The sequence below is a fragment of the Somniosus microcephalus genome, chromosome 1, assembly GCF_052327205.1.
Source record: "Somniosus microcephalus isolate GS21.2 chromosome 1, FLI_Smic_1.0, whole genome shotgun sequence".
In the NCBI taxonomy this organism is placed as follows: Eukaryota; Metazoa; Chordata; class Chondrichthyes; order Squaliformes; family Somniosidae; genus Somniosus; species Somniosus microcephalus.
This window is the reverse complement of record NC_140987.1, coordinates 241882236-241903627: the sequence shown is the minus strand read 5'-3', so window position 1 is coordinate 241903627 and position 21392 is coordinate 241882236.

Below are 21392 nucleotides of genomic sequence, written 5' to 3'. Positions count from 1 at the left end.
TTTCCCCATTCTCCACCACGCTGCCTAGTATGCAGAGGCGCGTAGTGTTGTAAACGCACTTGTCCTCGTTGTAGGTGAGGTTGAGTTTTTGTGCGGTTTTCAGGAACCTCTCGAGGTTCGAGTCGTGATCCTGCTGGTTGTGACCGCAGATGGTGACGTTGTCGAGGTAGGGGAAGGTTGCCTGCAAGTGGTAGTCATCGACCATGCGGTCCATCTCCCTCTGGAAGACCGAGGCCCCATTCGTCACCCCAAAGGGGACTCTGAGGAATTGGTAGAGGTGTCTGTTCGCCTCGAAGGCGGTGTACGGGCGGTCCTCTGGTCTGATAGGGAGCTGGTGGTACGCTGACTTGAGGTCGATGGTGGAGAACACCCGGTATTGGGCGATTTGGTTCACCATTTCTGATATGCGGGGTAGCGGGTAGGCGTCTAGTTGGGTGTACCTGTTGATCGTTTGGCTATAGTCGATCACCATCTGTTTCTTCTCGCTACCCCTTACCACCACCACTTGGGCGCGCCACGGGCTATTGCTGCGTTCAATAATGCGCTCTTTCAGGAGCCTGTCTACCTCGGTCGCGATAAACTGCCTGTCCTCCCAGCTGTACCTCCTGCTTTTGGTCGCTATTGGCCGGCAGTTAGGGGTAAGGTTGCCTAGCATACACCTCATTCGTAGGCTGCTGGTAATGCGCCTTTAAGATGTCACAGGCGACCGGGTACGTGTCGGCGTCTTGGATGAGGGGGTAAACCCGGTGGCTTACCCAATTCCGCAGAATTCCGAGTTTCATACTCGCAGCGTCCGTAGCGTCTTTGACGGCTGCGGAATTGTCCAGGAAGAATTCCATACACATAAACCAGTGTCCGAAGCATGCCGATGCGTCCGAAGCATGCTGGTCCAAATCCAAACGTTCGGGTTTCAAGAGTTGATCCATTGTGTTGAAAATTAAGTCAATAAAATTGATGTGCCTCAATAAATCCGAGACTCGATGTTAGCGAAACAAAACAAGGCTTTTATTGACTTAGAAGGTAACACACAGAGGAGAATGTATCTTCCATCCAGAGGTCTGCCGTACTGGATGTGCTGCAGGCTGGGCCAGCTTACATAGGAGCCAGGTATGGGCGGAGCCCTACACACAGTACAATACAATGGAAATGAAACTGAAACCAACCACAGTCACAGGCAGAGAAATACTGATGAGTGATGAATGGAATATTTCATCACATTCTGGTTACCCTGACTACGGGGTTCTGTGGAGGAATGGGCCTTCACCTTGTGAACGAAGACCTCCCATTCCTCCCCCACTGCCCCCAGGATTTTCTCCAGCAGTGGTTTTACTGTGAGGGATCTCCCGTCGGCGGAGGTGTATCCACGGCGGGAGCAGATGGCCAGGTACTCCGTACATAAATTGCACGTAAACATGCTGTCCGAGCAAATCATGTATGGGGTGGGGAAGATTTCGGGGTGTGTAACGACGTACACTACTGCGGACAGTTCATCCTGCTGGGCGCTCATGGTGCTGGGGAGCTTAATCGCCAGGGCAATGTTTGCCACTGGGTCATAAACTCCACACCCCGTGAGTCGCTCACCAGCAGATACCGTGCTGGAGCTGTCCACATAGATTTCGCGGCCTGTGGGGTGTATCCCGGCCCGTAAACTTATGTTCACTTCCCAAACCCCTTTTATGGAACACCAATGGGCTGTTCCAGGCTATACCACGTTGGCTTCGAGCTTTAACTCGCAGAGACCCTTCACTTTAAGGTCCATCTGTGAGAGGAGCAGGGTCCATCAAGCAATGCGGGCACTGCTCACTGTTCCATCCTTGATCCTCCCATCCAGAAGCATCTGGGTGGGTGTGTGATTGGTGAGGAGGGTGATGGGAGAGGTGCCTGTGAAGATCAGCGATCTTTTCACAGCCCAATGTGTGGCCAAGAGATGCCGCTCACATTTGGAGTAGCTCCTCTCCACCTCCATGAGTATCCTGGAGGAGTGGACCACCGGCCTTAGCCTGCCATGCTGCTCTTGGAGCAGCACAGCACTCAGGCTGTCCCCGCTGGCTGCTACCTCCAGGAAGAACTCTTTCCCCCCATCTATGGCCCCTAGAGCTGGTGCGGTCTGCAGATCCTCCTTGAGCCTGACAAATGCTGCCTGGCAACCCTCATCCCAAACCCACTCCACTCCCTTGTGTAGGAGTCGGAGCAGAGGGGCTGCTGTGGCTGCATAGTCTTCAATAAAGTCTCTGCAGTACCCGGTTAGCACTAAAAATGACCTCGCACCCGTGACTGTGTTGGGGATGGGTAGCTCCTGTACCGCCTCCCTCCTAGCCTTATCTATGGCCCTTTCCCCAGCGCGTACGGTCAGGCCCAAGAATTTCACCTCCTGCTGGCCGATCTGCGCTTTCTTTGGGTTTACTTTAAAACCCTCCTGCCTGAGCAGCTCCAGCAGTTCAGCCAGTAGTGGGCCATGCTCCTCTCTCGAGTCCGTGAACAGGAGCATGTCATCCACATACTGTACTAACTGTCTGGGCTGACTGAAAACATTTAAACTGTTCGCCATGCACTGATGGAAGATGCTGGGGCTGTTGTGAAAGCCCTGAGGCAAACAGTTCCACGTGCACTGTTGCCATTTAAGCGTAAAGGCAAACTTGTACTGATCCTCCCTCCTTAAAGGGATGGACCAAAACCCGTTGGAAATATCCAGCACCGTGAACGTGGTCGCAGATGCAGGGATACTTCCTATCAGGTCGGCAACTGCTGCTACCGTGGGTGCACAGGCTGGGTTGTTGCTGTTGAGCACCCGATAGTCCACCGTGGCCCTCCAGGAATTGTTCGGCTTTCTAACCGGCCACAGTGGAGAGTTTACGTGGGTGGCTATCGGTCTCAGGACTCCCTGCTGCACTAAGGAGGACATGGCTGCTTCCATGTCTGGCTCTGCTTCCCTGGGGAAGTTATATTGTTTCTGTGGTCGGGCCATGGGGTCCCCATCTACGCTGACCTCAAACCCGTTGACCCTCCCGCTGTCGTGTTTGTGCATGGCAAATGTGGCTAGGTGGGCACGCACAAATGCCTGGAACTCTTTTGGGGTGTTACTGACCATGAGCGCGAGGTTATAACCCTCTTTGGGCTTCATGGTGCACAGGGTCCCCTTCCCTTCTTTCCCTGGGATGACCATGACCTCGCCGCCCTTCCCTGTACTTGCCCCCCATAGGCAATGATTCCTTAAATCTACCAGGATCCCGTGGCCTACAATAAAGTCAGCTCCCAGGACCCCTCTTCCACCCTCCACTTCCCATCTCATCAGGACACAGGTCCACTTGGAGCGGAGTGGTCCTAAACGAATGGCGAGCTGGATGGAAAACGAGCCGGCCTGTTCTTTGCCTGTGAATCCCGACAGACTGTATGGGACCCCGTTAGATAGAGGCGAGGTGGTGGGGTTATCTGAATGGACCACGGTGCATGATGCCCCCGTGTCAAACAGATTGGTCCCCTTCACCTTTTCTACCTCCATCTCCACGAGGGGTCTCTTCCATTCATCGTATCGAAGGGAACACAGGTAAACAGGCTGCGCTGGCTCTAGTCATGGCTGTGGGTTGGATCGGGCTGAGCGGGGTCAGAGCACCGGTAACGGCTGCTACTCTCCTGTGGCCAGTCAATAAGGACCTCATGGTGTCCAAAAATGACTCGATCGTGGTGGGAGGGATTCCTGCCTTTGCCTTTTGGGCTGGGGCTGTGGAATTCTTTCCCTTGTTGTCTTTCCAAGGGTTTTTGCACTCCTTCCTCCAGCGGCCATCCTTCCCACACCCATAACAATTCATCTTAGTGCTAGGAGGGTTATTCCCTTCCTGATGCCACACCTTCCTACCCTGCCCGGGTTTTACCTCGTGCACCTTCCCCTTAGGTGGGTGTGCATCGTCCCTCTACCACTCTTATAGGCTAGGGTCAACTGTCTGATCACCGTAAGTTCGGTGGTCTGGGGATTCTTGGGGTCGAACCAGACTTCCGCCTTGGCCCGGACCTGTGGCGAGCTGTTTGCCACCAGGCAACAGAGCCAATGGGCCAGCTGACCCTGGTTCAGGATTGCCCGATTAGGTGCCCCAGGACAGGCGCTCCTATAAACCGGCCATAAGCTGTCCGCGAAAGCCTGCAGGGTTTCCCCTGTGAGCTGGACGGTCTTCTCCACACGGGAGAAAGGACTTCCCTCATTCATCCCCATGGCATCCAGAACCTCATCCCTGAGCTCCTCATACCCGCTCTGCCCCCTCTTACACTCATCAGAGAGGGATTGGAGGAGACTACTCTCCAGGGAGTATAGCAGCATTTTGGCCTGCACAGCATCATCACAGTCATTGACACTGGCTGCCTGCTCTGCTTCCCTGAAGTGGATCGAGGGGTCCCCTTTTTCGGAGAGCTTGGGCTATGGCTCACCATAGCCCTAAGCTGTTGGGTGCTAGAGGGTAATACGAACTGGTTTTGGAGGGGTCCCTCGTCGTCGCCATTGACAGGTGGGCCGAACCTCCGATGCCGGGCTGGGCATATCAGTCCCGGCTCCGGCCTCTCTGGCAGAGGTTGTTCCACCTCCGCTCCCACCCCTGACTCCAACCCCCTTGCTGCCAGACCTCGCTGAAACCTGGCGCTACGGGTGGCAGTCGTGAGACCTCCTGTTCCTCAACCGGGTCGTCCCTGGGCAATACCAGTGATGTTTGAACCATTCTCCCCTCGTTCCCTATAAAATCCTCCTGGCCTGCCTTTGGGCTTATGAGGCACACCATGCCTTTTGCCTTCCTCAGGGCCATGCTCTGACTTTCTATCTATTCCTTGCAGGGGCCATGATCTGCATCTTCAAACCCCTGTTCGCTCGCTAGCTTGTAAGCTGCCTTTACCTCTTTTACTTTCTCCTCCTGCTCTCTAACTTGCCTTGCTAGGCGGGCGTTGTTTTCCCACAACCTCAACTCATTACCCTTGGCTTCGGTGACTTGGCACTGTAGGTATTCCAACTTGGCCTTGTGTTCTCCCATTAACTGAACCCTTTCTTGATTCAGGGCCTGCAATGCTACCATTAACTTCTCCCCTGCTAGAGCCTTGTCCTGGATCTCCAGGGCTGACTCCTTTAACTCGGCTGCCTGTGCTGCAACGAGCCTGTCCAAAAGCTGGACCTGCTTTTTAAAGCATATCATTCAGACTGCCTTCTCTAGGGATTTCTTCTGCTCATTCCCTTCTGTCCACTTAGCTGCAGCATCTACCGGACGCCCAGCCCTTAACAGATTGGTGATCCACTTCTTTGTGATATTCACCTTGCTAAACACATAATCAGAAATCCTTTCCTCCATCATGGTTTGCTCATCCGAACCATTGTCTACTATATCGCACCCCTGTTGCCGGAGTCCTGCCATGGTCGCCTTTTCTGTCGGGGGTTTTGGCGTGTGTGCCCAGTCAGCTCTACCCCTGACTGTCTCTGAGCGGTTCGAATTGCTCCACACTCCCTGGGTTCTAGACACTAGATTTAGGTACATGCGCCGATACAGAAAATCGAGTAGACAAGTGGTTTGGTGCAAGAAAACCACATTTTATTAAAAGGCTGAATAAAACACATTACTACTGAGAATTACTGGTATGGTTACAGGCATAAAAACAGTTAATACACTTACATGGGAATGGGGAACACACGGCACATTGAGGGAACAAATACATTAAAAATCCCCTTATCCTTAATCCCACCCCCTATACCTAATTAGATTAAGCTATGAGGGGTCAGGAATTCATGCTCACCAATTCAAAACCTGTTGCTTTAGATGGTGGGGTTTGAGGTCTGCTCTGTCTGTCCTTTGGGGTATCCTGTCACCACGTGTTCACAGGGCGCAGCGCTGGAGTTGTTTGTGCGAGGGACCCTCCCCTTTTCTCCGTTAACGTCTTCATCGAGTACTTCATCGCGATGGGCCTTCTTCTCCTTCGGGCAGTTGCTGACGGTATTGCTGTGGTCGGGGGTCAGTTGGCGGTCTTTATCGTCTAATGATTTTGCTATCCATACTTCGAACACCAGCTTATTCTTCAACTGGGCTATTACTGTCCATGTGACAAACGCCAGCTTATAACTAGGCCGTTTGTCTTGATTTTGCTACCCATTCTTTGAACGGCAGCATATTCTTAAATTGGGGTTTTACTGTCCATGCATGTAACGCCAACTTATTCACCAAACGCCAGCTTATAACTAGGCGTTTGTTCCCCAACGCGTCTTTCACTGCCCTTCTCTGCTCTTATCTGTTTACCGTATTCTTCGTCTTGTTGTGTATGTAATATGTGTGCTACTTTGAACCTATGGACAGGACTGCACTACTTGTTGGGCGTAGTGATACGCAGTACCACTCCTGGCCATAGGGGTATAAATAGTACTGTGGGTACTGATTCCCCTCAGTTCCCGCCTGTGGGCATGAAGTAAAGACCTATGTGCAGTCCCTACCTCCAACCAGTAAAGGCCTGTTTGAGTTATACGTTTAAGTCTTTGTGTTAATTGTTCAATACAATACACATACTTAACACTGGCGACGAGTCAGGCTCTTACCCTGCGGCAGTTATTCCAGGCGGCTTCGTCCAAAGACAGGACGTTGAAGAGAGGTTTCAATCCTCAACACCCCACTCAAAACTGAAGGGCAGCAGAAATCCTGACAGCTTCCAGCGACTGGAAGAGACAGGCATTAGGACCCTGAAGCCTCCATCAGCTTGTGAACCGGAGTAAAGACAGGACTGGGGAAGAGAGAGAGGTAGGGCGATAGCGATCGGCAGATAAGGGCCGGGCCGCTTTGAAGTGAGGGGCGCAGCCGGGCCAGCGATCGGGACCAAAGATAAGAGCCGCACTCGGACTGAAAGGCGCGGCGGCTGCAGAAGCTCAAGGTGCGAGAGTCGCGGTACACAGCGCGGGCTATCGATCGCGGCGAAGATAAGGGCCGCACTCGAGGGCTGAAGGGAGACGGCGTCGGGGGACGGGTGAAGACCGCCAAGCGCGGGAAAACCGCCATTTTGTGGGCGGAGGACGACGGCAAGAGCGGGAAGCCGCCATCTTTGATAACAAGTAAAGAAAATAAAATCTGAGAAATTGCAAATCTACAATGCCTAAACACGGGAATATTAGCACCTTTGATAGTGACCTCGAAGATTGGGCCATATATGTTGAAAGAGTAAAAAATTATTGTAAGGCCAATAAAATTCGTGACCAAGATAAAGCTCTAACATTATTAAATTTAATGGGTGCGAAGACGTACGGGCAATTGAAACACCTGTTATCACCAGATGAACCGGCGGATAAGACGTTCGATGAGATTGTTACTGTCCTGAAAGATCATCTAAACCCCACGCCGCTGATGCTAGCGGAACGATTTAAATTTTACGACAGAAGGCAGCTACAGCATGAAAGCAATGCTGAATATTTGCTGGAATTGCGTAAATTAGCGAAATATTGCCAGTTTGGAACGGGATTGACAGATGCACTACGAGACAAATTTGTGTGTGGTTTATTTAAACAGGATACACAAAAGCGACTGCTCGAGGAGAATGAGCTGACGCTTGAGAAGGCGGTCACTATGGCAGCAGCACACGAAGCCGCAGCGAGAGGCACGGCAGTAATGCAGCTACGGTCACCGGAGCTCAGTGCACACAAATTGGGTGTGAGTTCTGGCAAATGTTATCGTTGTGGAAAGACAACGCATGATCAGAACCAGTGTTGGTTTAAAAACCAAGAATGTAGAACTTGTGGTAGGCTTGGACATATAGCTAGAGTATGCAGGTCAGGGAAGAAGACCAGCAACAAGAAGTCACCGCAAGGAAAATACGCAAAGGTACACAAGGTGACCGAACAGGAGTCCGATTCAGACGCTAGCAGTAATGAACTGGCTAGCTTAAGCTGTAATGAACTGGCTAGCTTAAGAGTACTCAACGCTGGTAAGGGTGCAGACCTCCAGACAATTTGGGTCACTCTTCAGATAGAAGGAGTCCAAGTAAAACTGGAATTGGACACTGGATCGGCATTGACGGTCATAAATAAGAAAGATTACGGAAAGTTATTCCAACATATTCCCCTACAGGATACGGGGATTATATTGAAAACATACACGGGGCAAAGAGTGTACCCCATCGGGAAAATAGAGGTTGCAGTGGCCCACAAGGGCGAAGACAGTCAAATAATGGACTTATATGTGATATCTGAAGGAGGTCCTCCACTACTAGGACGGGAGTGGATTAGGAAAATGAATATGGACTGGCATTTCCTACAAACAATAACGAGTGAGAACTCGGTGAAGATAGTCGGCCCAGACTCTGGAACGGATGATGGTAAGCCCAACTCAGGTGCAAAAGACAAAGTTTCAGCACAGAATTCCACTGAGCAACAACAACATAGTTTAACTGTGGATTCTGAGTCTGGCAAGTCTACTGATGTGCCCATTTCTGAGGGACACCGGGCTCGAACTCAACTCCATTTCAAACTACAACAGCAATTAGAACAAATGCTTCGCCGTTTTGAGCAAGAGTTGAATGCAACGAAAGAGTTCTTTGATATAGAGTTGGAGAATCTGGAAAGACAACAGAAGCAGCTGATGGAGAAAATGGAGCAGGAGCACACAAAACGTCTGATGTCAGAGGAGTTAACGGTCAGCCAACTCCTGCATATGCTGAAGGACAGGACTCTGAAATGGGAAAAACTTGAACATGAACTTCAATATTCAAACGAAAGGGGTTCGGAGCTCTCAAAGGTTATTGGAAGAGCTGAGGTGGCAACACAGACTGAGATGACTGCAACAGAGCAGCCCTTGGATGCCAAAAGTACGCTGACTCACGTCAACGTAGAACAACAGACCGCTGAAACAGCTGCTCCAGTAGAGGGATTGCATAGTCCGATCAATCAATCTCCAAAGGAAGTTGAAGTATTAAAATCACAAATGAGGTCACTAGTAAACGACTTGCTGAAAGCCCAGAAAAAGCTGGATGCAGAGGTACACATGAAGAAGTCTCTTCAGGAAAGATGTCTGGATTTGGAACAAGAGCTGGCTAACGTCCAGCTGGGTATGGAGGAAATAGACGACCCTCTCACTGGTCTAGCTCAGGACGACACCGAATATTACGATGTCCTGTCCTGCCCAGCTTGTAACTTCGACTCCCAAAGTGCAGAAATCATGGAGGAGCACCAAAAGTCTACGGAACATTGGGAGAAGCTGGCTCTACGACGGAAACAGGAGGAAGAGAAGGAGGAACTGCGCATGCAGCTGGCAGCTGTGGCAGCTGACAATGGAGCCCAGAGAGTCTCCAAGAAGCAGAAAAGGAAAAGTAAAAACAGAAGATGACCCATCTGAACCATTATCACCTCTACCAGATCACACACGTGGTCCCTCCGAACGGAGCCAATTCAGTTCGGAAGTTCAAACTGTTAAATCCATGGAAGGACTATTGAATGAGTCACTCCAGCAACGTGAACCGACTACACCACAGAGATTGAATCTGTGAACTGTTTTCCGCAGAGACTGAATCTGTGATCTGTTTTGACATGAAGTTATCTATGTATCTATGTTATTCTGTTATGTAAACCTGAAGTTATATATGTATATATGTTATTACGTTATGTTAAATGGGGAGATGACTGTAAAGCTAGGAAGGGAGGAATGTTGTGTATGTAATATGTGTGCTACTTTGAACCTATGGACAGGACTGCACTACTTGTTGGGCGTAGTGATACGCAGTACCACTCCTGGCCATAGGGGTATAAATAGTACTGTGGGTACTGATTCCCCTCAGTTCCCGCCTGTGGGCATGAAGTAAAGACCTATGTGCAGTCCCTACCTCCAACCAGTAAAGGCCTGTTTGAGTTATACGTTTAAGTCTTTGTGTTAATTGTTCAATACAATACACATACTTAACACGTCTCATCTCGTCTCGTCTGCCCGTTTGTGGCCTGTGTGTCCTGTGTGGTTTCGAACTCGGGTCTCGTTCTCCTCCCGCGTTGGGCCCTCGGTGTAGTAATGGGTGTCCTTGGTATTGAGCAGCGCGGGGAGCGAGAAGAGAGCCCGCCATGAGGCCAGGGCACGAGAAAACTAAGAGTAAGAGCTAAGAGCCAAGAGCAAGCACGATAAGAGAGCTAAGAGAGACCAATCACTACCGATGGGCCTACAATTATATCCGATTCTTCCTTCCTTATCTGCGCGCCAAATCAGGTCAGTCCTGTGTTTAACTTTTGGCGGGCTCATTTAAACTGATTACAGCCATTTACTTTAATGACTCCTGAAATGGTTGTCTCTGTGTTTAATGGTTTCGATGTCCTGGCTGTTGGTTATATATGAAACTTAATCGGGTTTTCCTGACTTGATGGCTTCTGTGAGCTGTTACCGATTAAATATGCAGAAACCTGATGGCCTTGATTGAGGCCCATTCTAACCTGATCTGTTTCAAGGTGAATGGAAAGCATATTCTGTGATTGCACTGTCTGGCCCCACAGAGTCTATTCACAGGTCTATGCATTTTAAGTTTCATTCCAGGCTTGAAAAAAAAGGTGTCTGCCTGTTTGCAGAGCCTTGCTTTTAAAATCCTGTCCTTTTGGTCACGAGGTTGCAGAAGCCATTTTGGGTACCCGGTCTTTTTATAACTTGTCCATGCAGGGTCCCTTTATCCATAACTTTTGGGGAATGTGGGAATTTTGAGAACCCTACAACATCAAGGTCCCGCAAACAGCAATGAGATAAATGACCAGATAATCTATATTTAGTGATGTTGATTGAGGGATAAATGTTGACTGAGAGAAGTCCCCTGCTTTTCTTCAGAAAATACTATTGGATCTTTGTGTCCACCTGAGAAGAAAAACGGGACTTCTGTTTAACATCTCATCGGAAAGATGGCACCACTGACAGTGCAGCACTTCTTCAGTACTGCACTGAAGTGTCAGCCTAGATCATGTGCTCAAGTCTCTCGAGTGAAGTTTGGATCTACGACCTTTTAACTTAGAGGTGAGAGTGATACTACTGAGCCAAAGTTGTTCCTCACAGTTCACCTATTTGGCACTAGGGATTGCCTTCACAGCATTTCTCTGCACTGCCTTTAGTGCTTGAATGTCTTTGTGTTTTTCAGTGACCAGAATGCAGTACTTAAGGTGCGTGCTGACCAGAACACTATACCGTTTGCCCATGATTTCTTCTGACCAGTGTTCTACTGTTCTGGCTACGAAATACAACATTCTAATACTTTCCTGATTGCTGTTCTGCATTGGTTTGACATGTTGAGAATCAACTAAGAGTCCTAGGGGGAAAAATTTTGTTGCTCTGCGCCTCCCATTAGTGCCCCGGGGGCGTCACTGCTAACGCCTCCCGCGAATTCAGCAGGAGGTTAGCAGTGGCAGTAGCTGGTAGCGCCATGTGGCACTGCGCCACCGGCGATTACGTCATCACCATGTGCAGCACCCTGCTCACGCCCCGGTCGTAAACTTCGGTAGCGCCCCCTGATCTATCGCCAGATGATATGTCCGACATGGTCAGGATGGCATTTTTGCAGCCGCGGTGGCGCAAGTTAAAGGGCAAGTGTCGGGCAGCCATTTGTTTTAGTCCGCCTGCCAGCACCTACCCCCTTCCCCCTTTTTATTCAGGGTGCCAGCCGCAATCGCTTAGCCCGGCACTCCTCTTCAGTGCTGGGCTGCTTTCCTGGCACCCCGCCCCCCCGTGGTTCAGCAGGGCCCCGATGCACACAGCGCTAGGCCCCTCTCCTTTAATCAGGAGAGGGAGGCCTGCAATACTGCGGCACTATGTGCCGACGCATGTGGCACTGTTGTACGTAGCACCATGATATTCAGTTGTAGCGTCCCAGGAAGGAGCTGGAGTGCTTCCAGTAGCGTCCCGCCTCCTTCTTGGGGCGCGACCATTGAATTTACGGCGCAGGGGTGTTAACTTTTTCGGGGCACTAAAAGTAGCGCCCTGGCGAAGTTTGCACCCCAATGGGGGCACCACCTAATTTCTCCCCCCTAGTTCTTTCATAGCTTATTTTTTCTTCCTTTTTGCAGTACTTTATATTTCTCTCAACCAAATTTAATCTGGCATTGTTTTGCATGTTTTATCTAACTTGTTCTATCATTTCTGAGCTGTCTTCGCTAAATTTACTGCCCTATCGAGTTTGGTATCTTCTACAAACTTGACCAATCACATTGATGATATCCTGCCAAGTGGCTCAAAATGAGAAACAAATAAATTAAATTGATTTAATCTCTTTATAAATGCATCTTTAGACATGGAAGCAGTATGTTGGGAATGGGTGGTATATAAAAGAATCAACCCACTTTTAACCCAACAGTTTACCTGTTAAAATCATTTTTCCGTTCTGCTGTGCAAGCATTTTGGGACATCTTATATGTGACAAATACTGCAATAATGGAAGTTGCTGGTCTGATGATGGCTTCTCTTCAATCTCCTTTAACATCTATTTTTGTTTCTCTCTTTTTATTACCTATTTTCCTTTACTTTTATTGTAATCATTTTTTCTTACTTTAACTATTTTGTGTCCCCATCCTTCTTAGCATCTGCTGTGATTGAATTTTTCCTAATTTGTGTTTAACCAATCCTCTGTTTAAAATGAGATCGTCTTACCGTAGTTGCTTAAACTGTTTTGCTCTCACAGTGGAAAAAATAAACCAAATTGATTTTTTGTCTAATATTTGGATTTCCCAAGGAGTGTGACAGTCAGAAGCTTCTGAAATCTGTTGTTATATACCTGCACAGTGAAATCGGAGATTGGCAAGTGGTTACTTGGATTTTTGAAGCCAATTATTCATGGCTGTAAAATACTGAGTAGTCTCTGAAGTTCTATTCTCTGTCTGCACTGCCCATTTCCAGTTAACCTTTTCAAAAAAAAATTCTATTAAGTCTGATTTGCAGAAAAATGAACTCCTTGATTGGTGTTAATTACAGAGATGATTAGGAGTGATCAGGACAATCAAGAAATTACAGAGCAGGAAACACATTGGGCAAAATATTAAAGAGAAACAGATCTAAGCACATAGAGGAGGCAGAGAAAACATGACTCGCCTGACATCTAAATAAAAATTGCAAACTATGTATTCATTATTGGATATAAAGAATGATCAACAGTAACAAAATCTATTCTATTGCCCTAGAAAATGATATAGAAAGGCTTCCACTGGATATTAAATCTAAGAAATATAATATTTTTGAAGGTTAAATTTGCATCATGTATTCTGAGCTGGGATAGCATCCTTAGAGGATAAGGCATTAAATGTCATACTTTACATAACGGTCTGTTAATTGTGTTTAATGGCATAATTGGTAGGTGGTGGAATTTCTTTTATTCAACCTTGGGGTGTGGATGTCACAAGGCCGGCATTTAATACTTGCCCTGAGAAGATGGTGGTGGGCCCTCTTCTTGACCCACTGCAGTCCATGTGAGCTGTTTAATACAACTGTGTGGCTTTCTAGGCCACTTCAGGAGGCAGCGAAGAGTCAACCACATGGCTGTAGTCCAGATCGGGTAAGGACAGACATTTTTTTTCCCAAAAGCACATTCGTGAACCAGTTGGGTTTTTAATGACAATCGGACTGCTTCATGGCCACTTGCAACTGAAACCAGCTTTTTATTTCCAGATATTTGAAACTAAATTTAAATTTTCAAGCTGTTTACATTCTCTGGATTGTTAGGTCAGACCTCGTGATTACACGTCTCATAACATGAGCACTATGCTACTATACCCACATCAAGCAATTTCAGGGCCAAGTTGCATTGTTAGTATTAGAAATTAACTCCACATCCCCCACTGCCGTTACCATGATGATAGTCTTTGGAAAAGCCGGCAATGGGGGACATGTATATAATTGGCTGCCTGCTTGCTCTCCAGGCACGTCCTTCTGGGAGACATGTCTGCAAGGGTATAATTGAGATTGCATTGTACTGTCCCACATTTTAATTCAGCTACAGAAAAAGTAGTCTGCTATCAAGCGTGTGATGCAGATTCACCAGAATAATACCAGGGCTGATAAATTTCTGTTCTTGAAACTTGAGATACTAGGACTATTTCCACTGAAGCAAGGAAAGTTAAGAGGAGATTTAATATTTTAAATTACAAAGGGTTTTGAAAAATTGACAGTATAAAGGTAAGACTTTCCTTAGGGAGTCAGTGATATGGGGGTCATCAATTTAAAATTGTTACCAAGACTGAGGACAGGGGTTGGAAGAAATTCATTTTTGTGGAGCACATGGAATGACAGAAACTGTTGCTTATTTTTAAGGGAAAAGTTGCTGAATACTTGAAGCAAAGGAAAATACAAGGCAAAGAGGAGAAATCAAGGGATTAGTTTTAAACTGCTATGGCAAGGAGCCAGTACAGAAACAATGGGCTGAATCTTAACCCCCAAAAACGGGTGCCTTTAAGTCAGGTGGTATGTTAAAACTTTAAAAATCTCAAGCCCACCTCCAACCCGCCCATTTCCGGGTTTAACTGAGGCGGGACAAGGGGTGAGCAGCCAACCCGCTCCCAGGAGGCGGGTTGGTCAATTAAATATTTTAATGAGGCTGGCAGCCTCTGATTTAATCTGCTTTGTGGGTTTAACTCTGGCCGGCTGGGTTTCCTGGGCCTCGGGAAACCCGGCAACTGAAGGGAGGCGAGGACAACTTCGGAGAGAAGGTAAGTGCTTCCAGCTGGCCCCCCAAGTTCCCTTGTCCCCATCAGATTCCCCCATAAACCCCACTCGGACCCTGTGGTCGGGGATCAGACCCCTTCCCCAATGCACCCCCAAGCAGCAGCAGGAGATTACCTGCGGCAGCAGCCTCCTCCAGAGTGCCCCCTGCCCGACTGGAAGCCAAGCCTGTCAATTAGGCTGACTTCCGGGCGGGGAACCTGTCAAAGCAAAACTGTGCACGCAACTCCACAGCATGCGGGAAAATTTCCGGGTTTCTCGACAGAAGCTCCACCCGCTCCCCCCCCCCTCCCCACACCGCCGCCACCTATGCAGCCCGCCCCTTTCAAGATTCAGCTGAATGAGCCAAATGGCCTCATTCCATGCTATAAACCTCCATGGTTTTATGTATCAATATTGATGTTACTTTGTATCAGTAGTCAAGTATAGTATATTCCCTCCGACCTGTTTGTGTGATGGACAGTTACAGGAAGTTCAGTTGAAATTGGTAATTACTATACAGTACATGTCTTGAACTTCTGAAATCTTTTCTAGTTTGATACTAACTGAAATTTTTAAAACTTTCATCCTTGTTTTCAAATCCATCCGTGGCCTCGCCCCTCCCTATAGCTGTAACCTCCTCCAGCCCCACAATCCTCAGAGATATCTGCACTCATTTAATTCTGCCCTCTTGAACATCCCCGAATTTAATCGCTCAACCATTGGTGGTCATGCCTTCAGCTGCCAAGGCCCTAAGCTCTGGAATTCCCTCCCTAAACCTCTCCACCTCTCTTTCCTCCTTTAAGACCCTCCTTAAAACCTATCTCTTTGAACAAGCTTTTGCTCATCCGCTCTCATATCTCCTTATGTGGCTCGGCATCAAATCTTGTTTGATAATCGCTCCTGTGAAGCACCTTGGGACGTTTTACGACATTAAAGGTGCTATATAAATACAAGTTCTTGGTGTTGTTGTTGAAACTAATAATAAATGCATTATGCTAAAGCTTTCTAAAGACTGAGGCTTGGTCTGGTGGCTTTGGTTGTAAGGTTATTTGACACAGAAGTAGCAATGTGGTAATGTTGGGGCCGATTTTGTGTACATTAATACCCTGTGTAATACACTACAACCCTCCAAGAACTTTCTGCTTCTCAAATTCTGGCCTCTTGCGCAATCCCCAATTTGTGTTAGTTAACAGTAAACCACAGACATTTGTCTGCTGCTAAAACAACAGGAAACACAAATAGATAAAATGACATCGAACAGAAAAAGGTCACAACTTTGGACACTGCATCAGCAAAATAGCAGACAAGAGAGAAAAAAAAACTTTTATGGTAGTCAGATGCAATAAAACTAGACAAAAGTTATCGACTAGGCTTGACCTCAAACTGTATAAAAAGGAGAACAAACTATGTCACCGTCAGGAGGGGCAAAAGATGAAGACAAGGAACAATTGCTTCAGTAGACACTCCTGGCCCTCCCCAGGACAACAGTATGGTCGATCCCACATCCTAAACTGTATTCCACAGTTGTGAGATTTGTTTAGAGCTGTTGCTTATTATTGTTCGGCAAACAAATAAAATGCTTAGTAATCTTGATACCAGTTTCTGTGGTTGTTGTTTCCATTCAAGGTTAGAGCTAGTAATAAGGTAATAGTTTTTGGGACAATTGTTCCAATATATTTTTTAAATGTTAAAAGCATTAGTGCCACCAATGGTTTTCCCAGCAGGAATCCTTATATATATATATAGATATATCTATATCTATATATATAAAAGAGTTGGTTTGTCTGTGTAGTGTATGTACCCGCCTACCTTTAAGGGAACTATTGAATGTAACCGTTCACCTTTAAGAGAACTACTTTAGGTGTGGCACTATTTGTTTGGCTTCTGTATACTGTAATACCGATAGTGACCACACCAGTATATAAGTGTTGTGGCAGGATTGCTGGGGCAGATTCGCCTGGACCTTCGAATAGTAAAGACCTGTTTGTTTGTTACTTCTGAAGTCTGTGTATTTATTAACTGCACAACCCACAGACTTTACAGTGGCGACGAGTCCGATCGTACCCTGCGGCAAGATTACCAAAGCAAGAAGAGCGTCGAAGAGAGGCAACCGCCCTCGTCGTGCTGCCGGAAGAAAACACGAGGCTGCAGCAGGAGAAAAGCAGGAAGACTAACAACAAAAGCTGTATCAGCAACAGGCACTGACTACCCTTCTGCCACGGTGCGGAGTGAGCCGACCAGCAAGAAACAAGGCGGCCGAAGAGACTGTGAGTAGGGGAAGGTGTAGAAGTATCCGGAGGATAAGGGCAGAGCACTCGACCTCGGTCGAGGGGGAGCTGTGCCGGCCAAAAGTCGGGTCCAACGGCGTCGGGTGACAGCCGGACCGCGATCGGCGGGAAAACTCCGGGCAGCGACCGCAGCCACGAAGCGCTGAGCCTGCGAGTAGGCGCAGGAAGAGAAACCCAGCTGCAGCCGGGGAGGGAAACACCGGTCTGCGAGAGGGCTGGGGAGGCGAACGGGAACCGTGCGGGTGAGAGCCGGGTGCGGAGAGAGAGACTGCGAGGAGCCAGTCCAGCGGCTGAGCTGTTCTCCACCAACGGGGTACTCAGAGCTGGCAAAACCGAACGTGCGGGAGTGGGTGAGAGACACAGCCGAAAACGGGGTGAGAGACTGTGCGAGAGCCAGTCCAGCGGCTGAGCTGTTCTCCACCAACGGGGTACCCAGGGCCGGTAGCACCGAACGTGCGGGTGAGAGAGCGACAGAGCCGGGTACGGAGAGAGAGACTGCGCGAGAGCCAGTCCAGCGGCTGAACTGTCCTCCGTTAACGGGGTGTACCCAGCGCCGGTAGAGCCGTGCGGGCGGGAGGAAAAGACATAGCCGAGTAAGGGGAGCTGTGCGGTAGCCAGCCAGCGGCTGAACCTGTCCGCTGTGGGGGAAGCGTACCCCTTCCACCGGGAAGAAACGCGGGAAGCCGCCATTAGGCGGAGAAGACGCCAGAAGCGGGAAAACCGCCATCTTGATTGACATACCGCCATTGAAGTGGGCGGGGAGAGAAGGAAAGAGCGGGAAACCGCCGATTTCGCGGGAAAACCGCCATCTTAGAAACAAACAAAAAAAAAAAAATAAGAATACTTAAAGAAATACTGGTGCTGCTCCCAAGGGAAGAAAGATGCCTAAGCGAGGGAATATTAATGATTTTAATTCTGAGATAGAAGACTGGGCCACGTACGTGGAACGCATCGAGATCTATTGTGAAGCCAACAAAATAGAGGAAGACGACAAGGCGATAACATTGTTAAACTCGATGGGCGCAAAGACATACGGGCTCTTGAAGGATTTACTAGCACCAGCTAAACCGGCGGATCAGTCTTTCGAAGAGATTGTGGTTGTTCTGAAGGACCACTTGAACCCCACACCGTTGATGTTGGCTGAACGATTCAAATTCTATGCAAGAACGCAACGGGAAGACGAAAACAACGCAGAATACTTGGTCGAACTGCGTAGGCTAGCGAAATACTGCCAGTTCGGAGGGAATCTGACAGAGGCACTGCGAGACAAGTTCGTAGGCGGATTGTCCAAGGAAGGGACGCAAAAGCGCCTACTCGAAGAGAACAACCTTACACTTGACAGGGCTGTCCTTATAGCCGCATCACATGAAGCCGCAGCGAAAGGAACGGCGGAAATGCAACTAAAGGCGGCGGCGCTCGGGGTGGACCAAATTACCTCGAGTACAACAAAATGCTATCGTTGTGGGAAGACAACACACGACCAGAATCAATGCTGGTTTAAGAACCAAGAATGTAGGAAATGTGGCAAACTGGGTCACATCGCTAAGGTATGCCGGTCAGGGAAGAAGACCAACAACCAAAGGAAGCCATCACAAGAAAAGTACAACAAGGTATACAAGGGGGCTGAGAAGAGTTCAGACGAACAGAATCCAGACTCAGATCCAAACGGCCAGGAGCTGGGTAGTCTGAGTATCCACCATGTGAGTAAGGAAGCTGACCTACAAACTATCTGGGTCATGCTAAAAATAGCTGGAGTCCAAGTGAAAATGGAGTTGGACACTGGATCAGCTGTATCAGTCATAAATCGAGGGGATTACCACCGGCTATTCTCACACATACCCTTAAGAGATACCAAGTTCGTATTGCAGACATACACGGGGCATAAAGTATACCCCATGGGAAAAATAAGAGTCAAGGTGAGAGATAGGGGTAAAGAACACCCAAGAATGAACTTGTATGTACCACATGAGGGAGGACCACCACTTCTAGGACGGGAGTGGATCAAGAAAATAGACATGGAATGGCACTACCTACAAGCAATGACGAGTGAGGACTCGGTGCAGACAAGCAGCTCAGACTCTGAGCCGGAAGACGATAAGTCCAGCCCACGTATGAAAAACAAGGTTAACATGAACTCACTGACTAAGGTTGGAAAAACGATGGCGTGCATAAAGACAGAGAATTCTGAGTCTGTTCAAGTCACAGACATATGCATTACGGAGGAACACCGAGCTCGAACTCAACGTTATTTCAAAGTACGGCAACAATTCGAACAATTAAGTTACCGTCTCGTACAAGAGATGAAAACAATGAAAAAGTTCTATGACACCGAATGGGAGAGTCTGGAAAGACAACAGAACCTGCTGGCTCAAGCAGAGAGTGACCATAGAGCCATCATGACCAATTACCGATCACACCTCCCTTATGATGTTCAGGAGTTAGAATATTTGCATGATCTAGAGATACAGCATAAAGGCAAACCACGCTGCACTGAGGATTTTGTTCTGCAATTGGAGACGGAGCTAGTGCAGGCAAGGTTAAGAGAAGCTGAATCGCAGTGTGCACTTAAAGAGATGCAGAAAAAAATCTTGGACATGGAAAAGAGAAACGCTTCTTTACCTGATGTGAATAATGTGGCCATGTTGCAAGAGGAGCTTATCACTCAGTTAAATGAAAATAAACGGAAAATGACTGAGATAGACTGCAAGAATAAAGAAGATTTGATGGCAGTGAGGCTTCAAGAGGCAGATAGCATAGCAGCCTTGGCTGAACTCCAACAGGAAATTGCGAAAGAAGCAAATGAAGAGGAATCTTCAGGAAGCCGGGATTTTATTCCAGTTCTTCTCTACGACTCCTTACAAGCAGAGTGTGAGAAGTTGAAAGAACAGTATGAACAGGCCCAGGCTACAATTCTGGAGGGGATTAACTCGGCAACCTCCGAAAAGCTAGTTTTAGTAGAAGCATATGAACAACTAAAGGTTGAACATGAGCAAGAAGTCCAAAGGCTGCAGGAAATTCTTGATGAGCTCAAGGCCAAGACAGACTCATCGGTAGAAGTTCCATCCATAGATGAGAATTTAGCGGTGAAAGACATGGCAGAACATGAAAGACAAGATGTCCAAGAACTCATAAAAATATTGAAGGAAACCCAAGACAAATATGAGGCGGCAATGACCGAGGTTCAACGACTTGAAGAGCAGAGTCAACTGGGAATCCTTTCAGTGGAAGGGAAGGAAACTGTAAGAAACACAGAGACTGTAAGAATGGGCTCTGAACATGAGCTTGGGAGCATCAAGGCGCAACTTCTTCGAGCGCTTGAAACCAAAGTACAAGAGGAAAGGAAGGTGAAAGCATTGGAGGGAAAGGTGGATGAAATGGTGAAGACTCTGATCCACAGAGTCCCCGTGGAAGAGTTAACGGTCAGCCAACTCCTTCACATGCTGAGAGACAAGACTCCACAATGGGAACACGAGCTTCAATCTGCAAAGGGAAGGAATTCGGAGCTACCAAAAGTTACGGAAATAACTGAGGTGGCAACACAGATTTTGTGTTACAGTTTACTCTATGAAGAGTTCGTTGAATCACGTCAATGTGAACAGAAGAATGTTGAAACAGCTGCTTCAGTAGAAGGATTAAATAGCCTGATACCGCAATCCCCGGTGGAAGGGAAGGTATTGAACTCACAAATGAGGTCAGTAGTGAAGGAATGGCAGACAACCCAGGAAGAGCGGGATGAATATGAATGCATGAAGAAGTCTTTTCAAGAAAGATGTCTAGGGAAGGAACCACCGTCAGCTAACGTCCAGAAGGGTGAGGAGGAAGAAGAAGGCTCTCTCGCTGGCCTAACTCAGGACGAACCCGAATATTACCATGACCTGTTGAGTGACACTGAATATTACGAGGATGTGGTCTGCCCAGCTTGTGATGAAAACTCCCAAAGTGCTGAAATCCGGAGGAAGCACTTAAGGTCTAAGGAACATAGAGAGTTGGTGGCGCTACAGCTGGCAGCCGAGAAAGGAGCTCCAAGAGTTTCAAAAAGGCAGAAAAGAAAAAGAAGAAGCAGAAGATAATAACTGTCTAAAATATTAGCACTTCTACCATCTCAGGCGGGGCACTACGAAAGGAGCTAAATTAGTTGAAAAACTGGAAAATGTCAAGACAGCCAGTTGGTTGTAAAAGTCCGCACTGCTGGTTCAACAGGACAAAAGTTCAAGCTGTTACGTCAAGAAAAAGGCTATGGAGGAGTCACGCTAGCCAGGTGAACCGGCTACACCAAAGAAATGTTGTTCGGAATGAGTCAAGATCAGAGACTGAATCTATGAACTGTTTCCGCAGAGACTGAACCTGTGAACTGTTCCCACCGAGATTATATCTGTAAATTGTTTTATATGACATTGACTCCACCGAGATTATATCTGTAATTTGTTTATAGGAAGTTGAAGATATGTATGTTTAACGGAGACTCTGTAAG